Genomic DNA, 8,341 nt, shown 5'->3' on the forward strand with positions numbered 1-8,341 from the left:
AGAATGTGAGAGGAAGGGAAGTAGCTGCATATATTGTAGAAGGCTTTCTCAAGTTTAGCCACCAAAGGGAGGAGAGATAAAGGGAGATAGCTAGAAGGGATGGAGGGATTAAGTGTTTTTTGCTTTTTTTTTTTGAGTATGAGGGAGGTATAGGCACGTTTTTAGGTAGTAGAGAAGCAGCCAGTGGAGAGGGAATGATTGAAGATTTTTGTGAGTAGGGATGAGAGAGGAATCATTCTTCTGGAGAAGACAGTATGGAATGGGATCACTTGTGCATGTAGAGAGTAGTAACTGTTTCTCTTTTGGCCAACAACCCTGAGGTTCTTCCCCTCCCAGTTAGATTTTTTTTTTAATTAAAGGGGCCATAGCTTGACTCACTTCTTAAAGAGGCCTATTCACTGAATGGGTGTTACTTCACTCAAAGTGAGAACCTGAAAAGACTTTACCCTAAAATGGTCAGGGTCTCCCACTGCATCCTGGGTTATCTCCAATCTTCCTGATGGATATCTGGCCATTGGACTCAGATGGCTCTGGAGGAGAATGTGAAGCTGGTGACTTTGCACAGCCTTTGTTCACTCAATCAATTGCAAGTCATGTCATCATCTCCCCTGATGTCATGGTTGTCTTCAAAAAAGAAGGAAAAACACATTTTCCTGGTTCTCCTCCTATCTGTCTGGCCTCTCCTTCTATGTTACTTTTTGTTGAATCTTTATTAATGTCATGGCTCCAAACAATGAGAGTCGCCCAGTGTTCGTTCTTGGACTTCTTTCTCTTTTCCCATTTTTTTCTCTTTTTCCTTCTTTTTCACTTGGAAAATATCAGCATCCAGAGTTTCAATCATTATGTCAATGCAGATGACTCTCAATTCTACTTTCTCAGACTCTCTCCTGCCTTTAAATCTGGTGTTTCCAACTGCCTAGTAGACATCTCAAAGTAGATATCTCATAGACATATTAAGTTAAATATGTCCAAACAGAAGTCATCTTAATTAAAAGTGAAACTGAAAAATAAAAATATCTTACATCTTAACAATACCAGCATCTATAAAGGTAGGAATTTATATGAAGGACTTCTCCCTTTCATAGTAAACAAACAAACAAACAAAAAATTGCAAAGTGCTGGTGACAGAGTTGGTCTCATCCTTTCAATTGTCCATAGTAACCACACTCAGTTCCAGGAGGGGAGGACATGCTCCTAACTCTGAATGCCTACATTTGTTCAGCCCTAACCTCTCTCCTGATATCTAATTTTACATCTCTAACTTCCCATTGAACATTTTGAATTTGATGTCTCATACATTCTTAAACTTAGTATGTTCAAAACTGAACTTGTTATTTTTTCTACCAAACCCTATTCTCTTCCTAACTTTTCTGTAATTGTGGATAGAATTACCTCACCTCCTCTCTTTCTTTGGCCCCCTCCTATATACAATGACTTTCAAAGTCGTATTGCTTTTATATCTGCAATGTCTTCTGCATATGCCTCCTCTCCTCTGACACTACTGCTGCCCCAGTACAAGGGTTAATTCCTTCTTGCCTGGACTATTACAGCAGCCTCCTATTTGGTCTCCCTGACTCAACTCTCTCTTCGTTCCAGTCCATCTTCTTCTCAGCTATCAAAATGTTCTTTCTAATATGTAGTTCTGACCATATCACCCACCATGATCTCATTCAGCAGCAGTAACTCCCTATTACCTTAAAAACAAATATAAAATCTTTTGCCAGGCCTTTAAAGACCTTCATAACCTGGATCCTTTATTCATTTCCAGTCTGTTTATACCTTGCTCCCCTCCTTGTACTCTGCAATCCAGTGATACTGGGCTTTTGCTGTTGCTTGCACAGGATGCTCTATTTCCTAACTCTAAGTGTTTTCACTGGCTGTACCCCATGCCTTAAATGTTTTTCCTCCTTATCTCTTCCTTTTTATTTCCCTATCTTCCTTTAAGTATCAACTAAAGTCCCACCTTCTGAAAGAAGCCTTTCTCTGTTATCCTTAAATGTAATGTCTTCCATCTGATACTATCTCCATTTATCCCATATATATCTTGTCATCTTGATTGGAAGTGTCTTGAAGGCAGGGATTGATTTTTGCCTTTATTTTTAGCCCTCGTTCTTAGCACAGTGCTCAGCACATGATATGCCCTTAATAAATGCTAACTGACTAAATGACTGCCACAACCACGAAAATATATCTTCTCCCCTGTTTAGGGTACTCTGGGAATTTAGAAGTGTTCTTTTTGGCTCAAAGGGCAGAACTCAGAACAGTAGATGAAGGTAACAAAGAAACTAATTTATGTTTCAGGTAAGGGGGAAAAATTCTAAGTATTTGAGGTGGTGGGCTTCCCTACATGGCAATCTTAAACTAAAGAGTGGTTGACCACTTCTTGGATAAGATTTAGGAGAGATTTTTATTTAAGTATTGGTTAAAATAGATGGCCTATGAGTTCTCTTTCAGTGAGGATATTCTGCTATTCTGTGATACCTCAAAGTGTTATTATAAACCTCAAGTAGGAGATTATAGAGAAATAATTTTGCAAGCCCTTAAGTGCTGTATAAATGCAAAATGGTATTACAAATCATATTATGAATCATACTATGACAACATGGCATAGTGGATAGAGGGATGGCCTTTGGAACAAGAAATTCAATGTTTAAAAGTCCTGCCACTAAGGATTGGAGACCTTTTCTCTAATTCTCAAAACCTCTCAAGCATCTTCAATTTAAGAATTATGTGCAAGAGAAAAAGAAATTTCTAGTTTCTCCATGATCTAAGACACAAAACACCTAATAAGGAATAAAACAAACAACAAACAAAACCAAATGAGCTAATAGCAGAGAAGGTCAATCTCATAGCCATAACATGTTCACTCGGCACTTCCTTTTCCACTGTCCCCCATGGTCACCATGGTCATCATGGTTAGGCAGAGCTGCACAAGCTAACCCATGGGCTTGTAACAGAATTCAAATTTTCTCTGTCTCCCTGTGTTGTGGAAAATAAAAAGCCAGAAATCTGCTTTTTCTGGCATGGTATTATGACAAGACTCTGAACAGTAACAGTTCTCAGTTATGGTACTAAGGTAGGAAATGGGGCAGGATGCCAGCATATGTATGGCTCCGCTAGGCTTGAAAAGACTGGCATCTAATTGTTTCTAGTTCCTTGCACCCAAAAGTTATTATATCAGAGACCAAGGTCAATAAACCATGAATTTCCCAGAGTGGGAGGAGGCTAAGACAACCTTGAGAGTGAGCCCTTATAAGGAAACCTACCATTAAGGAGAAGGAGTCAAAAAGTGAGTTATAAGAGAATTAAAAAAAATTCTTAGGACATGAGACAAATGTAGGTGCTACTGCTTCTCCTGGTGGACAATGTCTGGGCACAGCATAATAAGTATAGTTTTCAGGGCTTCCCCTCTGAGGACCTAATTCCTGTAGGCTCAGTCTATGCCTATGCCCTGGTGCAGTATGAGGGTGAGAGCTGGAAGGAGAATGCCGGCTACCTGGAGACATCACTGAGGCTGCCCCAGCTGCTTCAGGACAGTGAGGCTCTCTGTCATGTCACCTGTAGCAGTACCAGACCCTCTGGAGAGCACTCTCCAGCTGAAGGAGGAGTGGGGCCAAGACCTATGTTTTTTTTGTGCAGGCACTGGAGCTGGCAGCCTGCCCAGAGCGGTGCAAACGGACCCTGCCAGTCTTCCAGAGGCCTTACCCTGCTCGATAGCTGCTCAAGGACTTTCAGAGTGGGCTGCCTTAGCAGTATCTGCATCATACTCTATTCAAGCCTAACCAGCTAGAGAAAATAGTGGCTGCTGCCTACATCTCCCTGCAAAGAAACCCCAAGCATGAGTATACAACGAAGGACCTTAACTACTAGAGGGGACTCCTGTATGTGGATGAGCACCTCACAGACTTAGAGGCCCACCCCATGAGACAGGGTTCATCCAGGCTGTAAAACTCTACAATACTGGCGATTTCTGCTCTTGCTGACTGTCTCAATGTCTTTACCAATTGCCTGGCGGGTTGTGAGGGGGCCCATGAGCTCTCAGACTTTAAGAATTTCTACCCAGCTATTGAGACCATTTTGCAGAATCTTTGCAGGGTAAAGTGGACTCGCCCCATGTGGGTGACTACTTAGAGCACAAATTTGTGGCTAAGATGCATCACTACCTCCAATTTGCCTACTACAAATTGAATGACGTTCAAAAGGCTGCCCAGAGTGTAGCCAGCTTTTTGACCCTGCGGACAACATAATGTAACAGAACTCGGTGCATTATGGATTTCACCAGGAGCACTGGTGGCTGTAGGAGAAGGATTTCCAGCCCCGGGAGAAGCAAAGCTCTATCATAAGCAGAACACAAAACTCTAGGAGCTTCTGGATTTTGCTCTTTTATATTTGCAATCAGATGATGAGATGGAACTAGAGGAGTCTGCACTATCGCTGGAGTCAGAGGAGATGATGACCACAAGGAAGGCATGCATGCAGAGTGGTGGGAAGAGCCCAATGCGAAGTGTGATGATGCAGAATCTGAACCTGAGCAAGCATGAGATGGAACCCCTGGGTATGGCTCCAAAATATTGGGATGACTAGGCCCTCCCACCTCCAGAGAAGCAGAAGCTACAACAACAAGTATTTATTAAAAATCCAATAGGAACAGAACTGCATGACTCCTCCCCCACCCCTACCCTGAAATTTCAGGGTCTCTTCCTCTCCAGGTCTTCAATTCTACATTCTTCATCTCTTCTTCTCTAGTTCCTATGGAGCTAGGGTCATAAAATTGTCCAAGGCAGAAGGGAGAGAAGTTCCCCACTTTGCTTGGGCTCTCCTATCCTGTTGTGCCTCAAATCCCTGGACTCAAGAACCTGAGGTTCTTAGCAGTGAAATTCTGGATGGAAGCAGCTGCAACCCTTAGATGCTGACTTAAATTGGACTTTGGTGAATGTTGGAGACACGAGGAACAAGCAACTGTAGTAGAAAAAAGCATTGGGATAAAAATTTGGAGGCCTGATTTCAAGTACTGACTGTCCCACTAATTAGCTCAAAAAAAAAAATCAAAGATTTTACGAGAAATACCTCAAGCATAAGCAGATATTCAAAACAAAAAAGATATTAACAGAAGAGTAGGTGACTTCCAGAACATTTAAATAAGATTGCAAATGTATGAAGAAATATTGAAAGACAAAGGAAAATGATAAATAAACATCCGATGAGGCAGATGAGCTTATGGATTCCTAAAAGAGCATGGAACATCACGAAGATGTTCCTGAATGTTTTAAGAAAGAAATACAAGCAGAATTTGTTACTTCTACAACAAAAATAATCACTAGAGTAGAAAAACTTGAATTCATGGGGACCAGCCCCATCAAAGAAACAAAAAAGTACAATTGACTGGGAATTCAGATTTCACAGAAATAAAAGGTAATCTGAAAGAAGAGAAGTAAAATGCAATAATAAAGGAAGATGTGATCTCTACTTAAGAAAAAACATTGCTCTCTAAGATAGAATGCATAAAGATAATTTAAGGATTACAGGTCTCCTAGAAGAATATGAAAGTCCAGACAACCTTGAGGGCTAGCCCTTATGTGGAGACCTACTATTAAGGGAGAAGGAGTCAGAATGTGAGTTAAAGGAGAACTTTTTAAAAAATTGAAGATTTTAGGGAAGAAAAATATGAAATACCTCAAGTATAAGAAGATAAGCCAGATAAAGATATATTAACAAAAGGGTAGATGACTTTCATAATGCAATTCCATAATGCAAGAAACAATATGAGAAAACTGCTCAGAACTCCTAAACAGAGAAAAAATCCACCAATTATCTCAGGGATGAAGGTATGGGGTGTGGGGTATTGTGAAAGAAATATTTTGCAAATTCTGAGACACATAATGGTTAAATTTAATAATTCTTATAATAAACAAGTAATTCTTCAGACCTGTAGGTAACCAGGAGAAAAGATTTTCACATATAAAATAAAGGAAATATGAACAACACAGGACTTTTTCATATCTATCAGAAACCACAGGAGGGAATGAAATAACGTATTATAATGAGTAAAGAAGCTCAAGATGCAGCCCAAGGTGACTTACTCTGCAAATCCAAGCCTAACCATCAATGAAAAAAAAGAGAAAGATGGACATTCAGTAAAAAAAAAATAAGAGGCATTTGGAATATTACAAAGAATATCAGATCTGAGCAGATTATTTGCTTTCCAAACACCCCCTAGACAACAGAAATACCAAAAATAAATAAATAAATAAAAGGAAACAAAGAGGGTAACCAAGGTAGGCATAGATAGGTAACAGAGTAAATTATCAATGAGGGGGAAAAAAGTGGAAAAGTTCCTAGGAAGTTAACAAAAATAACAGGAAAGTAACCAGAGACCATTAAATAATTTCTTTCTAAAAGTACCTGAGGACAAATGGTGAAAGCAAAATTAAATATAAGTGATAATAGAGAAACAGGCCAGAAAGATCATAATGTGCAGCCTGCAAGTAAATCAATGTTATTTTGGTTTGATTTTGTGGGCCAAAATTAAAGAACTGAGCGGTGTATAAAAGGGAAGAAGAAAGAAAAAAAATATATAGGGAAACAGGAGCTGATCCCTAATCCAGTAAAAGTTTAATAAAAGGAAAAAAACTCATAAAAAGATCCACAGAAGAATGGGTAAGGAAGCAAAGTGAAGGATTAAAACATGTTTTAAAAAAGGGAAAATCTCATTTGCGGCAGGGGATAGAATAGTCCCATGGTGGGGGGAAGATTCTGTTGTGGAAAATGGGGAATTTACAATGGGTATAATCTACACCTGGGGCGGGGAGCCTGTGGCCTCCAGGCCACATGAGGCATTTTGACAGAGTCCAATTTTTACAGAACAAATCCTTTTATTAAAGGGATTTTTTTCTGTGAAGTTTGGATTCATTCAAAGGGCGGCACTTGAGGACCTAGAGGGCCACATGTGGCCTCAAGGACGCAGGTTCCCCATCCCTGGTCTACAGGAATTTGGTCCTTAAAGAGATTCTTAACCAAGCCTCTTGCTCCGCTTCCTTACTTCTTCTACAAGGTAGAAAAGATTCTTCACAGCACCTTGTTGCTACTGCTGCTGGTAAGTGGCAATTTAGAAGCCTAATAAAAAAAAAAAGCACCACACCATTCTAGGGTGAATGGTTTTAATACAGGACAAAGAATAACGGAACACAACAGAGAAATCAGTGTTACAGATTAACTGGCTTGGGCTCTCGTCAGAATTCATATATCTCTGATAATTTCTCCATCTCGAATGAAAGAAGTTATTTATTTCCGTTACCTCCCTGGCACGGCCTACAGAATCAGTCCTTCCACCCAGCACAAATTGATTAGGTTACACCAAAGCACGGCAATTTCTATATTTATTATTTTTTTTTACTTCTCGTCCCCAGCGACATATAAAGATACATCTGTACCTTCCCCCCCGCCCCCTACTCTCTCCCCACCTGGCTCACTCTCAGAGGCAAGAGTGATTGTATCTGCTCTTACTGCCCATAAAAATGGCATTTGATTTGATTTAAGAGAAGACACACTGAGCTAATTTTGTAATAAATAACTGGCTCCTAAGGGCATTTGTATCTTTGTTGATCTGGAGTTGCTAGAGCTGCTAGGGCTTCTGGGCACAGAAATGTGGAGGTCTTAGCTCTTCATGGAGAGGAAGGCAGCAGTCTGGTACTTAAAAACCTGGACTGGGTGCTCATTGTGGGAAAAGCTCCAAGTGCAGTTAGACCTGGCTAACCACAAGAGCTTGATTTTTGTATTTCAGTGCATTTTTTGTAAATTAAGCAGTAAACACAGAGCCTAGGGAATCAGGCACACAGTCTACTGAAAAGTATGCTTCACTTGGAGTCAGGAGATCTACAGAGCAATTTTCTTAGCCCCGCTAAATCCCAACTTCTCCATTTGGGTGGGGTAAGTTTTCTCAGGGTAACTTACAGGGATTCTGAGTTTTTGTTGGTTTTGGTTTTTTTTTTGATTACTTTTAGTGACATTTAAGTTAACTCTTTCACCAACTTATCACCTTGAGTAAATCAGAGCCTCAGTCTGAGGTAATAGATACAACAACAACAATAATAACAACTTCACAAAGTTCTTTATAAACATTATTTTGATTTGGACAACAACTTTGTTCGCTTAAATGTTCAAGTATCACATTTCATAAAGAAGTAAACTGAAGATGAGAGGTTAAGTCACCTTCCTACGTATCATAATTATTCATTTATTTTAAACTTAAATACACAATAAGGAAAAAAGAAACATACAATAAACTTAAATACTAGAATTTGAATGCAAAATAAGAAAAGAAAAAAAAATTGCCATGTGCACA

General features: G+C 39.7%; 1 pseudogene; it reads left to right on the plus strand.

Moving 5' to 3' along the window:
- Positions 1 to 3,200: 3,200 nt before the first annotated feature.
- On the plus strand, positions 3,201 to 4,541 carry LOC140518169 (endoplasmic reticulum protein SC65 pseudogene; annotated as a pseudogene).
- Positions 4,542 to 8,341: the final 3,800 nt, after the last annotated feature.

Source organism: Notamacropus eugenii, chromosome 1 (genome assembly GCF_028372415.1).
Source record: "Notamacropus eugenii isolate mMacEug1 chromosome 1, mMacEug1.pri_v2, whole genome shotgun sequence".
Taxonomy (NCBI): Eukaryota; Metazoa; Chordata; class Mammalia; order Diprotodontia; family Macropodidae; genus Notamacropus; species Notamacropus eugenii.